The sequence below is a fragment of the Crocuta crocuta genome, unplaced genomic scaffold (assembly GCF_008692635.1).
Source record: "Crocuta crocuta isolate KB4526 unplaced genomic scaffold, BGI_CrCroc_1.0 scaffold26, whole genome shotgun sequence".
Lineage (NCBI taxonomy): Eukaryota > Metazoa > Chordata > Mammalia > Carnivora > Hyaenidae > Crocuta > Crocuta crocuta.
Window position 1 is genome coordinate 3,041,534 of NW_027532249.1, and position 18,386 is coordinate 3,059,919.

Genomic DNA, 18,386 nt, shown 5'->3' on the forward strand with positions numbered 1-18,386 from the left:
CTCCTCGGCAAGATTCTGCTTCATTACCTCCAGCCAGCCTGTCCCCCCACCAGACTCTCGCTCTGCCTGTCCCCACTCTGGGACACCTCCTGGGTCCAGTCGGGTGCCCTCCCTGTGCTGTGGCCTGGGCAGTGGTCATGGAGCTCACCTCATTGTTCCGCTTTGTGGAAATAAATGAAGACCACTCAAATGAGAAAAAGCAAATGCCCTGCCTGGAGGCTGCCGGCGTGGGAAGCTGTAGACGGGCTATAGAACGGAGGCATTCTGTCTGATTGCTGAGAGATACATATTTGCCTTTTTCCAGTTGGTCCCAAGTTGGAGATAGAGGCAAAAACTAGGTAAGCTGTCAGTTGTTAATCAGGTCCTGGCTATTGGGGGCCGATTGTCACAGGGCTCATTGACTTCCTGCAGAGGGTGGGTCACCCTCCTGGGCTGGGTGCCACAGGCTGTGGTCAGATGGCTAATTTTAGATGTAGTCTGGCCATAGTCTGTTTGTATATTTCACCTTTCACCTCCCAGTCTGAAAACCCTCATTTCAAATCTTTTGCTCAATGTTTCAGCTGTTTTTGGTGGGAGTGTAGCCCCATCTTGGCTAGTAGAAATCTCAACTTTCCAGAGTGAGTTTTTGGGTTAAACACCATTCCTAAACTGCTTGTTTGCTTGGCCTCCATCCCCTTCTCTCATTTCCTCAGCCCCTTGACTGAGATCTTTGTATCCCCCATCACTCTTCTCTGTCCCTGGTCCGGGGCGGCCAGACACTCCTCCTTACCCTAAAATCTCTGGTCAGGATCCTGTCATACACAGAAAGTGCTCTTGCCAACAACACTGTAGCGTGCCCGTTTCCTGAGTCACTCGGGAACTTATCACCAGACTGTCTGGGCCTCTGCCTGAACCCTGAGTCTGATCCTTCTCTGAATCGAAGCAGGATTCCTGACGCCTTGCTTGGGCTCACCTGGACCAGGCCAGCTCTGCACCAGATTAAAAGGCCCCAACCTTTTGTCTTGATGGGCAGAACTCTGCCCAGCATCGGCCACCCCCTCCCTATTCCATATTCCTGATGGTGCAGAATGGGTGGGTTCCAGACACATTCCTTTTAAGGCTATTCAGGTGACTAGAATTTCTGAAGCACCTGAAACTATGACATAGGAAATCTTAGCCTTCATATTTTTCTACAAGAGGCTCTTGATCTTGTGCCTTTTCTATTTTCTGTTTGTTCAATAGGCCCCACCCAAGATGGCAGCTTGTTTTGGGGGAATGATTTTCAGAGCATAGAAAATGGCTGTTTCCCTTGTATACAATCTTGGGTTGGATGTAGTCAATAGATCCTTGAAGAGGCTTTTTAGCTTTCTAATGCAGATACATATATTTACACACATGCAGAGAAAAGCGTGCAATTCATTGAATTTTCACTAATTGAACCTATTTGCATAACCAACACCCAGATCAAGAAACAACACTGATGCTACATTGTATTCATATTTTACTTGTCTCTCTGCTATTTAGCTGATGGTGAGCTCACTGAGGACAGGGCATGTCTCTGTTGCTCACATTTGTGTCTCCAGACACAGCAGAGTACCTGACACATATAAGGGACATAATGTATTAAATAAGTTTTTTTAATTTATATTAAGGAGATGGAGCCATGCTCTTATTGGAAAGAAATTGAATCCCATCTGTAAAAAATGAAATTCCTTTCTCTTTGGCGGTTACTAATATATTTCTTCCATGTATGTTAATATATAAAAGAGCTCAATAAAATTATTAGAAGTAAAAGTAAATTCAAAAACAAAACAAACTCGTTCTCTCTATCGTACCTATGAACACCACTGTCTCAGCCCCTCCCACTCTGGCAACTGGTGGCAACTGGAGGGGCTTATAGTCAGGACCATGTGAATAGCTAGTTGTGTGTATTTGTGAGGGCAGATGTATTTGGGGAAGAAAATGCACTGAGGTTGGCAAAATATATCATTGTCTGGCAAGCCAAGTGACGATAAGAATCTTATTCCGCTCCTTTTGTAAGAGAAGATGAGTCTTGCCATTCAGGGGAAGCATGGGGAGGAGCTTGAGCTCAGATAAACTCAGTAACGAAGTTTTATCCACGGTGAATATGGCTCATCCTCACCAAGCCAGGTGCTCATTATCTTGTATTTATCTTTGAGAGACAGAAAGGTGGAGAAACCTGTGGCCTTGGTTTGCTCATCTACAAACTTGGAAAAATGGGTGGCTATGTTATCCCAAAGTGCTGGACACTTACCAAGATAATCAGGGCTGGAGACAGGTGAATTTTCTGTTTGTTTCAGAGAAGAACAATGGGGAATAGCCTGATGAGATCCTGGGCACCCTTGCAGAGGTGAATAGATGTAGAGAAGTAGTGTAGCCTGCCCACCACCATCTTGTCACTGACCCCATCATTGCTGGGTCTTTCCCCATTATGAAGGCTGTCTTTGTTCACTCTTGGGAGGAAGAACCTTGCTTATCTTGTGAAGGAAATGTGGAAACCTGGTATAGGTGAGAAAAAGCAACAACCCTTGATTAACTAGAGACATGTGGTGGAGGGTATCCAATGGGCCACCCCACTGATGGGAGGGGAATTGAAGTGGGGAGTGGGTGGGAGAAAATGCATTGTGGTATGAGCAGGAGTTGTGCTATGTGTGAATTGTTCCAAATCCTTCGAGCCTCCTGCCAGGACACTGAAGTCTTTTGGCTCGTTGTGGAATTTGGATCTGGGACAATTTGCTCTAGAGGGGGTTTGGCATCCGTAAGTCATTATTATTAATAAACACTTGGCGAATGCCAACCATATGCCTAAAGCTGAAATAAAGCTTTTTTTTTTTCCTATTTTTTTCCTCTTAGGTTGAGTTACCCAGTGAAGGAAAATGTGTTCAGCTCCTTGCTATCCTAGAAGAGGCAATTTCTTAGCCCTCCTGAACCTACACTTATGTCTTTGAACCCCTGGGTACATTTTCCGAGGGTCTTTTCTCTTTTAAGAAACATTCCAGAACATCATAAGTGGTGACTTTAAACTCTTCACCCCTTTCATTATCAAAAGAATGGATTTCAGAGAAGGAATGTAAGTGTCTTCTGACACAGCCTTCAGTCCAACCTGCTCTTATAGGATGACTCACTTCATAGTGGCTGGCTTTTAATGCTATGTGGCATGGAGTGGGGCTGCTTCTAAATGACCGATCTTGAATTACATGGATGAATCTTTAAAAATATATACTAGACCGGGCTGTGTTTATTTTTAGTGGGTTTCTCCCCATAATGTCTATCTGCATGTTTCCCTGCCATACCCTTGATCACATCTGGGAAGCAAGCGAGAGTGGGCTTCTCTAAGGAGAACATGCAAAAGATGTTTGCAAACTTTCTCTTCCTTCATTTCTAGCAGTGACTTCCATTTAGCAGAATTGGCACCAACACAAGATAGTGTGACTCTATTTTTTACACAGTAAATGTCTCTTTTAAATGACAGTGATCCTCACTACAGACCATTAGGTAAGGACTGGAAGGAGAATGAAAGAGAGCACATCAAACAAAGAGGAGAAGCAACAGCCTACAGAGTCTCCAAGAGGATTTTTCTAACAGAATTTCTAAGCACCTTAAAAACAGATGGTCAAAGGGGCGCCTGGGGGGCTCAGTCAGTTAAGTGCCCAAATTCAGCTCAGGTCATGATCTCACGGTTCGTGGGTTCCAGCCCCGTGTCAGGCTCTGTGCTGACAGCTCAGAGCCTGGAGCTTGTCTTCAGATTCTGTGTCTCTGTCTCTCTCTGACCCTCCCCTGCTCATGCTGTCTCTCTCTTTCTCTCTCAAAAATAAGTATTCAAGAAAGACTTAACTTACAATTTACAAAATAGGAAGACTAGAGGAAGGCAGAATTTTCTTTTTTTAAAGAAGAGTTCCCGTGGATCTTTGTAGCATCTAGGGGACTCTGGCCACAGGATATGCTCGCTTCTTACTGCCTCTGACATGCCCGGCTCTCTGTAACTATAGCCAATACAAATTGTCCCTTATTGACATAATTTGACAAAATCAAGCCTGGAGCCACCACCACCACCACCACTAATACTCCTTCCTCGCTAGCACTTCAAGATACTTAAAAATTTACCACTAAAGAATTACTCGTTTATTCATTCATTTGTTCAACAGGTTCTCTTTTTTTAATGTTTATTTTTTGAGAGAGAGCAAGTGAGGGAGGGCAGAATGAGAGCAAGAACCTCTAGCAGGCTCTGAAGGTCAGTGCAGAGCCCAACGTGGGGCTCAAACTCACAAACCATGAGCTCGTGACCTGAGCTGAAATCAAGAGTCGGATGCCTAACTGACTGAGCACCCAGGCTCCCTGCATTTGTTCAACAGGTTCTCAGTCTGTGCCATGATGCGGTGGAGCAGAATGACGCAGCCTCCCGAGATCCTGGCCAAGATCACTGAGAGATCATTCTGCTGTTTCTTGAAGAATCAAGATGCAGACAGCCATCCCAGATGCTGTCCGTTCTTGTAATGTCACTTCCTTACTTAGAATTCTTCATGGCTTTCCTCACTGTAAATGAAGACCAAAGTCTATATTGGGGCCCCCACAGCCCCATGTGACGTGTTTCTGCGTCCTCCTCCCCTGAGACCAGTCTCACCTCTGCCCTCGGTCCTCCAGCCCCCCCACAAAGTCCTGTATTCCTTCTGGGTTTAGTGTCTTCAAACTTGCTGTCCCTCTGATGAGTACAGTCCCTGCTCATCCCAATGCACCCTCTTTCCCTCATTAACGGCCATTGGCTCTTGATACCTCAGCTCGGATGTCACTTCCTCAGGAACCTTCTCTGGACCAGCCCCGTGGCTACTCCAGCTCAAAGCTCCCGGCTCCTCTCCTTCATGGGAGGCAGTCCTGTCCTTCCCAGCACCAACTGTGCTTTACAATCACAGATTCATCTGTGCTGTTATCATCTGTCTCCAGCCACAGACTTTCCAGCCACATTACCTCATCATATTGTCCTGGAGCAGAGCTTGATACCCGGAGCATAGTAGGCCCTCAATTAAAATCTGATGAATAAATGGATACGAGCTGACACCTGAAATAAAATCTGTTTGTCATTGTTTTTGAGGATGAATGTCAGGGATGAAAAGTGAAATATGGTAGAAAGAGCATGAACTTTGGAGTCAGACAGGGTGATGCCAGTTCCCTGCTTAGTACCATGTGAGCTGGCAAGGTGCTTAGCAACTGCCATTTACAGAGTGAATGCTATGTGCCAGGAACCAGGCTAGATATTTTACACATACTTTTTCATTTAACCCTCAAAACGGCACCAGAGTTTGATATTGTCGTTTCTATCTTATACACAAGCAAACTGAGAGAAGAAGAGGTCACCTAGCTGGCTAAATAAGTGACAAGAGGAGTCAAAGTCATGTCTGCCTAATGACAATGCCCGTGCTCTTGAACACTACCTTTATTGTTTAACACATGTGAGTGTTGGTTTTCTCATTTTGCAATGAGGCAAAATGAGCTCTAGCATGAGAGCATGTCACAGTCTTCTCTCCCTGCTAAGCCCTGTCACTCATTTGCCATTATCAGATTAATCTCTGGGCTCAGCTGAACATAAGAGGCAAATGCTTCCTAGGGTCTGGTAAGGTGGGGTTAGAAATTGGTCAAATTCAAGGGGCACCTGGGTGGCTCAGTCAGTTAAGCCTCCAACTTCAGCTGAGGTCATGATCTCACAGTTCATGAGTTTGAGCCCCATGTTGGGTTCTCTGCTGTCAGCACAGAGCCCACCTCAGATCCTCTGTCCAACCCCCCCTCCCACCCCCTCCCACTTGGACACATTCTCTCTCTCTCCCTCTCTCTCAAAATAAAATAAACATTAAAAAATAAAGTTAAAAATTGGTCAAATTCACAATTTCCACATTAGGTTCAGTTAGCCTTTCCTGCACTGCAAAGCACCCCCAAACTGGTGAGTTAGAACAACAGCTATTCAGTCCTTCTCACAATCGTGTGGGTTGTGGGATCTCTTCAGGTGGAAGGCTAGAGCCCACAGTCACCCTTGGGGTAGCTCACAGCTCAGCTTCCACATGTCACCCTCTCAGGACCTGCCAAGGGGGGAGAAGCAGACAGAAATTATAGGGCTTCTTGAGGCCCAGCCCCAGGGACCTCCCAACATCAGGTCCACCACACTGTTTTGACCAGGCACCTCACAAGACAGTCCAAATTCAAAGTTAAATAGGGAAACAGACCCCCCCACACACACACACCTCTGTTGAAGGAGGGGCCAGAGTCTCACTGCAAAGGAGCACAAGAGAGTATGAACATCTCCCAAAAAAGTACCCAACATGTGACAGCATATGATGCAGTGACTGAAAATACTATTCACAAAACATTTGCCGTCAATATTAAAAAAGGCTCATGAAGAAAAGGGAACAATGATCTGCACTATTATCACAGCAGAGGTTAGAAGCAAACAAACTGCACACAGACTGAAATGCAATGAAAGGATAACAACAGACATGAGTGGAAGAGATCGCAGCGTGACCTCGCAGGCGCGCCCGGGATTTACAGCACCGGGCAGTGGTCCAGGGCAGAGGCGGTGTGACGCCTCCCCTTGGAGAGCGCCTCGGGGGACGGCATCCTTGCAGATGCGGGTCACCTTCATCTTTTTCCCTGGTGGACCAGTTAGGGTTCCAGAGGGCCAGGCCTGGCCTTCACACTTTTCCTTAATTCCCCACTTCCCTCCGGGCCCTCTCTCACCTTTCTGGTTTTCTCCATCACCCTCCCGATGACAACGGTTGGCTTTGAGGGGGTTTGCCGGGTTGCTGTGGCTGCAGTTCTGCTTTACCCTCTGGTAGGACTCTCCCTCTGTGTACTTCAGCAGCCTCCAGTTGACTGCCCACACCGTGCAGCTTGAGCTGAGAGCCATGGGCCCCAGGGATGTCCAGGGGCAGGTGCCCATGGCGTCCTCCGGGCCTTTCCTGGGCGCTCCTGCCTCCTGGAGGCTCTGCTTGTGAGGAGGCACAGCTGGGAACAGAGGACCCTGGAGTCCAAAGTTGTAGGACTGGAGGAGAGCCTGGGAGCAGGGAGGTGGTGCTCCCCTTGGCGGGGAAGGGCTTCTCCCTTGGATGGAAACCCAGCCCTCAGTTTAATAAAAGGGCGACTAATGCCTGTGAGGCTCTCTGGGGTGGGTTGTTCTGTAATGAAATGAAGACCTTGTTTAGTGCCTCTGGACAAAGTTTATGCTTTCTATATGGAATCTTCGGGCTTTAGAGCTGAAAAGAACGCTAGCCGTCACTGTACTCTACCACCCATCCACCCAAGGGCCCTGGGTGCCAGGAGGCTCTGCATTTAACCAGAAGATTCTGCTGAATGTTCAGACACTTTTTTTGAGAACTCATACGTTAGCTTTAAAACTTTTGTAAATTTGACATTCTGCTCTTTTGTAAATCTGATTGCTTTAATGAAGAAATATTTTTCTGTTTCCATCAAACGATGACTTTCCAGGATGAATATTTGACGTATTCCTTTGTGTCTTCATGTGTCCCCAAGCTTGAGTTTCTGGGACTCAGAAATACAGATATAGCAGCATCTCTCATTTTACAGGTAAGGGCCTGAAGACCCCAAGGTTGGGTGGTCATTAGTCATGGAGTGAACTGGCGACTCCAGGCTGGCCAGCTTACTGTGCTGACCCCTGCCTGGGCATCATCCCCTCATGGACATTCGCGGAGGTTTCCCGCTCAGCCTGGAGGGGCACTGGTTGGAGAGAAAAGAGATGAGTGGTAATATCTTCCAGATGTCAAAAAGATGATGTTACTTCTGCAATTTAATTGCTTGTAATAATGAAGGGGTTGAGAGAAGCAGGGAGTAATTAAAGATCTTGAGTCAAGCAGAAATTCAGGTTTAGCGAGTTAATGATATTGGCAGACGCAGAGGACAGGGAACTCCAAAGCCACAACCACCTACTCTTTTTGAGAAGAATGTGGCTATGGTGACTGTATTTTATAAACCAAAAATACGGCCTGACAAAGGAATCAAAAACATGCTTTAAAAAAATACCACTTTTGACTTAGGAATTTATTTTTTATAAGCCTTAACAAAGGAATAAAAATAAATCTATAGACTTAAACATTTTAAATGGCCTTTGAAAAAGAATAAAAGTACCTATAATTGGTACTCTCCCAGAAAAATCTGCCTTATAAATATGCCTCAAGAGAGAAAAATATTTTTTTGCTGTGCTGTACACATGAGTTCGTGGGGTTTAGATGTTTTCATTTTGCTACACACTTACCCCCTCTATCAAATCACTGAACTCCCAAGGGTGAATTCCTAGATCCATAAAATTGCTATGAACCTTTCAAGTTTTGAAATTCTATGAGTCTGTACCTGCCTCCGGCATTTTCTTTCAAATGCGCCTTTCATATTTTATTTAACAAATTACTTTAGTGGTTGGTGGAAGAAAAGGAGCTCAAGGAACAGGCATGTGTACCTCATGCATGCCATGTCCACGTGGTGGGCAAGAGAATGATGTGGTGAGAGCAGAGTCATAGTCTCTTCTGCTCACTGCTGGCTTCTCAGTGGCTGGATGGGATGGTAAAAGTCAGGCACACAGTGGCTACTGAGTGAATGGATGGATGGATGGATGCATGGACGATGCACAGATGTATGGATGGATGGGTGGATGGATGGATGGTTGTATGCATGGATGGATACATGCACAGATGCATGCATGGATGCATGAATGGGTACATGGATTCATGGATGCATGGATACACGGATGGATGCATGAATGCATGGATGCATGCATGGATGGATATTTCCATATCTATTGTTACTATGTATATTAATTCATAATATATATATTATGTCTACTATGTATATTAATTAGCTTTCTTTTCCCTGGAAGGACACATAACATTTCATTAAAATACTTTGTAAAGTTTTCAATCTGGAGGGAAGTGATCACCCTTACAAAGTTACAATCTATGTAACAAACTAATATGAACTGATACTCATTTAAGAAAATTTTTTTAACGTTTATTTATTTTTAGGACACAGAGACAGAGCATGAACAGGGAAGGGGCAGAGAGAGAGACACACACACAGAATCCGAAGCAGGCTCCGGGCTCTGAGCTGTCAGCACAGGGCCCAATGTGGGGCTCGAACTCATGAACCATGAGATCATGATGTGAGCCAAAGTCAGAAGCTTAACTGACTGAGCCACTCAGGCACCCTAAAACTGATATTCATTTTAACAGAAGGTGAGGGAAGAAAACTGCAAACAAAAAAATGGGTTTTATGTTGTGAAGTTTGGGTGTATGTAGTGTATAGATAACTGTAATATTTTAATAGCTTTATTAATATATAATTCACACTATCAAGTTCACTCAGTTAAACTATACAATCAAGGTTTTTGAATAATTTTACAGTGTTTCTCAATCACTACAATAATTTGAGAACAACTTTATCATTCTAACAAGAAATTTTTACCTATTATTAGGCACTTCCCATCCCCTCTCACCTCACCTCCTCACTCCCCAACCACAAATCTACTTTCCTTCTCTATAAATGTGCCTTGTCTGCACATTTCATATAAAGCAGAATTGAAAAAAATATATTGTATCATTTCAATTATGACATATCTAATCTGTTCCGATGGATAAGCATATGCATGCGTATCCCTGTATCTCTCCAAATTGAAGGAAGCACACTTAATATTAAAGTTGATCACCTTCAATCATTTAAAACACTTATCTTTATTTTCCAACTTTCTGCATTGAGAATGTGTTAGTTCTTCACCAAAAGCAAGGTGTGTGTGTGTGTGTGTGTGTGTGTGTTAATTTATGAAGTTTTTAGAACATTGAAGTTATATTGATGATGCTAGGAAATGATTGTAAAGGGTACCTATGATCTCCATTTTTTATGAAGTAATGAAGTATTAGAAGTAGGTTGAAATGTTTCTACTTAATGATGACTGGTTCTGTGTTCAACTTTAGTAGCTTTGCCTTTTGATCTGTATTTTCCCAGTCCTTTATCATAAATTTTATCTCAGCTTATATATGATGCATTTTGCAAGGGGCTTTTAAATTCTTCTGGAATGAGACCCAATAGAACCATATAGGTAAACAACATAAAAGAGGATGAATTTAATACAGATGCATTAGCTAGAGGTGGATGGGGAGATCAATCATTAGAAGTTGAAAGCTATAGTTAGATAGATAGATATCCGCATGATTCCCCAGATGTGCTAATAAGGAGAAACGTTGACTGATCTGGGTTCTGTCTGCTTTCTTTTCTTGTTCCCTTGAGGCAGTCCTAATGTGTAAAGAAAGGTTTCAAATTGGGGAATTAGGCAAACTATATCAGAATTATGTATGGTGTTTATTAAAACTGTTACACTTACTGAAGCAAAAGCTCTTGAGGCAACACCTGGGGATTTATCTTCTCTCCCCTGGGTGCTTCAAGTGTACCCAGAAGTTCTGATCCCAGAATGACAGCGTCACCACCTAACAACACATGACCCCACCAGCCACATCCGCTATGGCACCCACTTTTCCTAGAGAAGACGCAGGTTGACTAGGTGACTGCCAAACTGCAGTGAGAATGGTCCAGAAACTATAGTCCAAAAGGCTGCCCTGCCCCTCAACCAGGGGTTGGGCACTGTTACCCAAACATGAGCTCGATTCAAAGAATTGGGACGGGGGGGACTCCAGGTCCTGAGACTTTATCAACATGGATAGACAGCATTCATGGGTAGGAACCTAATGTTCTCACCACAAGCTTGCAAACCTACTTTATTGCACTTTTCCTAAGCATGGCTATTCTAAGGCCAGGTTTGCTTTCTCCCTGAAGTTTATTTTTCCAGAATAGCCTTCCTCTGTACCAGCTTGGCTCTCACCCAGGTCATTCTGGGACCTTTCTGCACACAGATGAGGTCTTTCCAGGAGCACGGTCTCAAGGACTTAACATTTCTCCAGCTTGGTCTTGGGGAGAAATATTTTATCCCTAGATGCAAACACAGAAAACATGTAAACATAATTTTTTGCTAACATGAAAAATGTGAGCTTGGGTATTCTCCATTCTATTTCAATGTAATTTTTCTTGTAACATTACAGATAAGGGGAAAATGAACTGGAATTGATCATTTGCTAACGTCCATCCTGCTTCTAGGTTTATGCATCCAGAAAATAACAACTGCTTCTTTATCCAGAGAAAGAAACCTGAAGGCACTCTCAGATTGCAGATTCGTGAGTGAGTTGTATGTGCATGAGAGAGAGGTGTGTAATTCCAAAGATTCTTTCTAGCTCCCCTACTTTCCACAACCCATCAACAACTTAGACTATCAACAGCGTTTTCTTTCTTTTTTCATAGGAAAAAACCCCCCAGAATTTGTTCCGCTTGAATTATGAAAAACAAAGAGCCTTCAGGATGATTCTTTCCTATGAGACTTTCCCATCTTCAGAAAACACCTTTCTCCTCTTCAAATGGACCATTGTGTTCTGGGATAACAGTAAAGATGGGCACCTGAGTGTGTATAAGTGAATTGTGTGTATGTGGTTTATTTGTGGGTATGTGTGTTTGTATAGTGTGTGTGTGTGAGTGTATGTGAATGTGTGGCTATTTGTGTACATATGAGTGTGGGAGTTTGTGTGGTGTGTGTATACTCCTGCAATTACTAAGATCTAGAAAGGAAAAGATTCCAGAGATTTCCACCAGCTAGTTGCTGACTTACATTGTGCCTGAATTTACCCAGTCGTGTGCCTGGTGATTGGAGATAGAGTCCCCCTCGCTCAGCTTATACCAGCCGGAGCTAAGGACACCTTGGTCACAGAGGCCTCTGGAGCCCCAAGCCCTGCCTCATCTCTGAAGGCCTCATTGTCACTGCCACTTCGAGTCACATGGACTTCCTCCCAGGATAAAACAACACAGGTGACCTCAGGAGCCCCTATTGTTTATTCCAGGGAGAAAGTGCCTCTTCCCAGGCGATTGTGCTACTCCCACCACTGTTGATAAAACTTAAGAGAGAAGTCCTTGCATTCACAGAAGGATTTAATGGAGGAAATGTTAATTTAAGTGTGTTATGCATTTCCAGAACTTTTGTGCCTGCCTCTACTGTTAAATGTAGCATAGATGGTGTCTAACTTGGACGAAAGGATATGGTATATTGCTTTCATTCTTAAATACACCCTCCCGAAACTTTGACACCCCTGAATTCAGGATGCAAACCTCTTATCCTTGGCATATTATCTTTAATTGACAGCATGGTTTCATTATATTCCAAACATAAAATATTAGCAGGTGATGGCCCTGTTGTCATTCCTCGAGGGGTGGGGCGGAGTTGCCAGACAGAGCCCCCCAAGAGCCCCCCAGAGCCCACACCGCTGTTCCCTGTCTAGAGAAGTGTGCAGCTCCAGAAAGCATACATCCCATCTGCAAGAATCCTGCTAAGGCCCCAGAGGTCCCTCCCAGCCTCCCCAGCTCAACCATTTCCCTTTCCTCCTCTCTGTAAAACGTCCACTGCCAGGCAGGGGGGCCCTGAGGAAAGAATCTGATTGAATGAACTCACACTACACTGTGGGGAACAGATGGGCTTTGGGGAGTTTACTCCCAAGTCTTCAGCAGTTATTACCATTTTAAAAGAGTCAGGAGTGGGCAGCTAGGAGCAGAGAGTGAGCAGAACACAGAAGGTTGGCTTGCTGTAAAAGGGATTTGGTGGCGCTCTGAAAGGGGGGGGCGATCTCACGTGCCTGGGGCTCAGCCGGGGGCCCCCACCTCTGTCCACTGGTGCAGCTGTTTCCTAACCACTGTGTGGAGCAAGCCTGAGACTCTGCCTCGGAGCTGCACTTCCCTGATCACTGGGACTGGCAGATGCCCCTTGCTCTTACCCTGGAGGCCAGGACTCCAAAGGGCAGAGGTAAGGCCTGGAGCCAGGCTCATCCCTGCTTCAAACACCTCCCAGGGGCCAGGTTCCCCCGCCCCGTGCACTCACTATTTCAGCCACTGCTTTCTCTTCCTGCAGATGATCCCCCCCCCCCTCCAAATTCTTTTTGCCACAGCGGGGCTAATGGCCAACTCCTTCTCTAAAGCCCCCTTGTCCAGGCCCCTGCGGATGCACACAGACAGCAATTGAGCACTGCCCCGCCCGCTGGGCCCTGGCCTGGCCAGCCTGGTTGGAAGAGGAGGTCAGGCTCCTGTGAAATCCCCAGTGATGTGGTCGCCACAGCCCCAGGGCTGCCGCCACAGCCGGTAATGAGGGTAAGAGGAGGGAAATTGCAGCTCCCCAGCGGTCACTCTCCGAGTGACCATCTCCCTGTCTTTGCCCCACCATCCCCTCCCCCACCCCAAACATTTTCTTTTTCCGAGAACCAGGTTGAATGGGTTCATTTTTGCATTCATTTTACCCCTGATGTACTGCACAGCATCAATGACAAGTGGCCCTTCTTCTAGAACTTGCTGCTGCAGAAGACCGCAGGCACGCAGGCCCTCAAGATCTCACACGCATGTGTTCTTTACCTGGTAGGAGCCTCCAGGGGACCCTCTGCTGCTCTGCCTTCTTTCCTTCTTTGCTGGGCAGTCCACCCTAGCCCGCACCTCCACCTCCCTGCTGCCCAGGTTGCAATCCGTCTTCTGGGCTCCCCCGATGCCCCCAGCACTCACCTTTATTTGACATAGTTTTGCCTGATCTGTTTTGCCACCTAAACATAAGTCTCACCAAGGGCCTAGGATTTCTTTCTGTCTGTTTGGCTCATCGCTGGATCAGCAGTAGGCACCTGGCAGAACTGACGCCTCAGAGAGGTCCTGGATGAATGAGAAACTGTCAGACTCCTAATTATAAAAACTAGCTTGGCGTGTGAGCTCCCGTGTTCCCTAACTCAGAAAAATCACCCATTTACGCATTCGGCTGCTCTTAACTGACAAACATTTATTGAACACAAGCTACACTTGCCTGGCTCTCTGTGCAGGGCCTGGGCCTGGCTCTGGAGGAGTTTCCAGCCCCTGGGGAGGCAACTATGTAAACAGCCGGGTACAGCGCAAGGTTGTCAGTGTCTGGTCCAGAGGGGGGCATGCGAGGCTGGTTCGGGGTTCAGAGACAGAAGTTAGGCTTCCCGACATGACTGAAGATGCGAGAGAATGTATTCTGTGCTGGACTACGTTTCGGAGGAGGCCATGGCTTGGCCCCAGATGCATGTCCTCTGGATAATTCATCAGGAAAAGGTGAGAGCGAGGGTGGGGGTGGGGACCAGCTGTGGGAGGCACAGAGAAGGAAACCTTGGGGCTTGCTCATTCCTGGGATGTGGATGGGGGGGAGGTGGGTGTGCAGGAAAGGCACGAAACAACATGACTCCACAGACTTGTTGGGACAGCTGAGGGTGTGTGTGATCGCGGCATCTGCTGAGAGGGGAGATAGAGAAGAGGCACTGGGAGGAGCGGCAGCCAGTTCTATGTGGCCACGCGCATTGGTGATGCTTGTAGCCCCAAGGGAGGGTGCAGTTGGCTGCTGGGAATGGAAGGCTGGTTCAAGAGATGGGTCTGGGCTGCGGTGAGGAGTTTAGGACTTTGAACATACAAATGGCAGCTGAAGCCAAGGGGATTATGCGGGAGCCACAATGGGAACTGTGGGTGCCCTGGGTTCCTAGGGTAAGTGGGCAGGGGAAGGGAGCAGGGATGGGCCAGGCCTGAGCAGGGAAGGGAGGTGGAAAGGCAGCTGCAGAGGTGCCAGGCTGCAGTCCTGGCAATGCAGGGGAAGAAGAGATTTAGGACAACAGATCAGACAAGGAGGTGCTCAAGTGTCTTCCTCTGCCTGTGACACAGGCCCAGACACTCCCTGCAGCCCCCATCCAGGTCCCTCTGGTTCCGGGGTGACTCCTGCACGTTTCCTCTTCGTTGTCCCCCATTTATAGCAGGGAAGGCCCCTGTCCCATATCATCATGTTATCTGGGGACTGGCATGTGCCCCAGGGGTGCCAGGTGGGTGTGGAGAGAGGCCCTCGCCAGAGAGAGGCTCTTCGCTCCGGAACCTTGTCCCTGAGCTATGTTGCTGTCACTGTGTGTTTTCCTTCCACACCCAAGATGCTGATGGAGGCAACGCTGAGAAATCTCACTACGTGAGGAAGGCAGCTTCTCATCGGCTTCATGGCCGCCTCAGTGTCCTGCCTTTCTGGGCCTTCCGGGTCTTTCCAAATACCTGGCACTGTTCTGTTGTGGCCTATGAACGAAGGCCCCAGGCTTCCTGGCTGACGTGACTGATTTTCTTGGCATTTTCTTTATTATTTCTTCCTCCTCGTTCCCATCCTAGGGCTGGGAGCCGGGCTGGGCTTCCTCACAAGCATGGACTGGGTCATGTCCTCTGCACCAGGTCACCAGAGGTCTGTGCCACCACCTGAGGGAGGAGAGGGGAAGGGCCTTGGCTCCAGGTCACTGAACAAACAGCCAGTTCCTGTGCTGCCGAGCTGAAAATAATAATCCTCCTTTCCAGCAAGACCCTCCCTCCCTTCACTTTGTACCTCACTTCCATTATCTTTACATTGAGTTTGTGGCGAGGCCTTTTCTGGAGGCTTCTCCAATGGCTGGCCAGTCAGTTCTGAGAAGAGAAGGATCCCTCCAGTGTGCACGCCCACGGTAGTGAACAGTCCCTAAGGGGCTCACGTTGGACACGGCCTCTCCCTTACTCAGTGTACACCTTAACTCTTCCCTAATAGCCTCCTGGGCAGACAGGGACAGGGACAGAGCAGCTAGAAATACAACGAGTAATGAGAAATTTCTCAACTAAGGAAGAGGGATGGAACGGCCTCTTGTTGCACGTATCAGTATCAGATCGTGGCGCGAGCAGCAGCTTTGCTGTCACAGCCCTGATCTCAAATCCACCATCTGCTACCTCCTGAGTGTATACAGCCCTGGCATGTCACGGAACTCTCGAGTATCCACATCTGAGAAAACCTTTCAGGGGTATTGTGAGGCCCAGTGACCATGTATACAAGGTGCTTGACTTCTGATATGTGCCTACTATGCTTGACTTTCTTGGACATCAGTTGTCATAGTGGAAATCCACACATGCCCCATAAATCATGAGCATGGCAGTATCCAAGTGGGATGATAGATGCCTTGCCTAACACCAGCCATTTGCACATACCCGTGTTCTTCCTCATCACATGCCTTCTCACTGTCCTGCTCTTCAATGCCTGGCCTTTCCTTGTGGGAGCCCATCCTGCTGTGTCCAGGGTTTTCAGTGTCAACTAATTCAGGGGCATGGCTCAGTCACCAACAGTACTCTTTCTACATCAGTCCTGGCATATGAGGTATGACAATGCTATTGACCACCTAGGTGACAAGGACAAGGAGACATGGTGTGCAATTTTTCCTTAATATCCTTCGAGGAGCCTAAGCACTTCTAATCATCAAACAGAAAAAAAGTTAATCTGGGAGCTAAAAATGGCATTTGTCAAGAGCTTCCCCCACACCATGGAACACGCAGGCACTTTCTAAGAGCCTCATATCAGTCCTAAAAGCTCCACTATAAACATGTGGATATTGAAGTTAGGAGAGAGTTAATATTTTGCCCATGAGATGAAGCCAGGAGTTGGACCCAGTTCAGCCTAAGAGTTTGTGATCTCCTGTCCTCTCACATTGCTTTCTGAGGAATAACCACACCAGAATAACCAGAAGGAAGCCCATCCCCAGGACATTATCAGTACAGAAGTCCTGTGCTCCATCACCTCCCATTTCCTGCCGCCACGATTAGTTAAACAGTCACCTGCTGAGGAAAGACTTTGAGTGGAAGAAAGAAGCAGGAATCTCCTAAAGGCATAGTAGCAACAATGGATTTGAACTCTGTTATTTTTTTCTGCACTATCAGTGCAAGCTTAGGACCAGATATAAATGGTGGGAAATAGACCTAGGAAAAATGGGCTTATAATTTATCTGTCAATGATTTTGGTAAGACACAAATTTCCACAGATGACTACACACTTCAGAGAAATGTCATGGAGCAGGAAGTCAAGGAGATACTAGTCTTATGGATTCTACTCTTCCAAGTACACATCAGCTTCTTCACATCCTCACTGCTGCTCACCTAATCCAGACCTCAGTGAGATAGCTACCTGGCCACCCATCACTGGGGTCTCCACCTGCTTCTTTCCCTAAACACCGTGCCTGGCTCTACATGCCCATGCATCCTACTGTGCTTGTATGCAGTGGGTAAAGCTGCTGGCATCTCTGTAGATTGTGGCCTTGTCTCCGGGAGCTCCCTGTTGGCCTTGTGACCCCAGTGGGGAGAACCAAACTGAAATATCTGATCTGGAGATACTGAAAATTAAGGAAATATTTTAGAGTGAGGGAAACTCTTTTTGACACCCCTCAGATCCTATGGATTATAATTACACAATCAACCAATATATAAGGCCAATACTTTCCCTAAAAGAAACAAAATCTTTGCCCTCAAAATATCCCTTAAAGAGGTTATTTTGAGCCACACTATCTTCTTTCCCATTAGAGCACTCTGTCCATTTATCACACTACACACACAGATGTTTGTTAGTTTGTTTATTATTTTGTTCACCTATTCTTTAAATTTTTTTAATGTTTATTTATTTTTTTGAGATGCAGAGAGATAGAACACAAACAGGACAGGAGGAGAGAGAGAGAGATACACAATCTGAAATAAGTTCCAGGCTCGGAGCTGTCAGCACACAGCCTGACACAGGGCTTGAACTCACAAACTGCAAGATCATGACCTGAGCTGAAGTCGGATGCTTAACCCACCCAGGCTCCCGATGTTCATCTGTTCTTTAAGTTATATTCTTCATTCTGTTCCATTCTGTGTCCTGGAGTCTGCCTGGTACGTTGCAGATAGAAGGTCCTTAGTTGGGGCATTCAGTTTGGCAGTAGCAGGGGGCTTCTTCAGGGCTTTGGGGTGATAGGGCAAAAGACATACAAACCTTTGTCTCCAATTTCATGCTTTTTTCATTGGTCTACATATTAACAAAGCAAAACCAAATCCCCCACCCTGGAATGGAGCTTCAGGAGCCTCAAGGCAGCTATGCCTTTCCTGAGGCTCCACCATCAGAGCCCCATAGTCCCTGGGGTGGGTCCTGTGCATCTTTCTACTTTAAAAATTTCTCACATCTTGAATGCTGACAAAAACTGAGGACTGATGGATGTGGGGGGGAGGGGGGGAGGGGCATAGAGGAGGGCACTTATGGGGATGAGCACTGAGTGTTATGTGGAAACTAATTTGACAATAAACTATTTGTAAAAAAAAAAAAAATTCTCACAGAACAGCAATATTCAGCCTAAGAATGGTTCCATAGCTTGAGAAACCCAGAGAGTTTGGGGAAATGTATTATTTCCACCAATAATTTCTCTGTGGACAAAAATGTCTTAATTTCCATCAAAGCAAATTTCCATGCTTTAATTTCCACCTACTTGTTT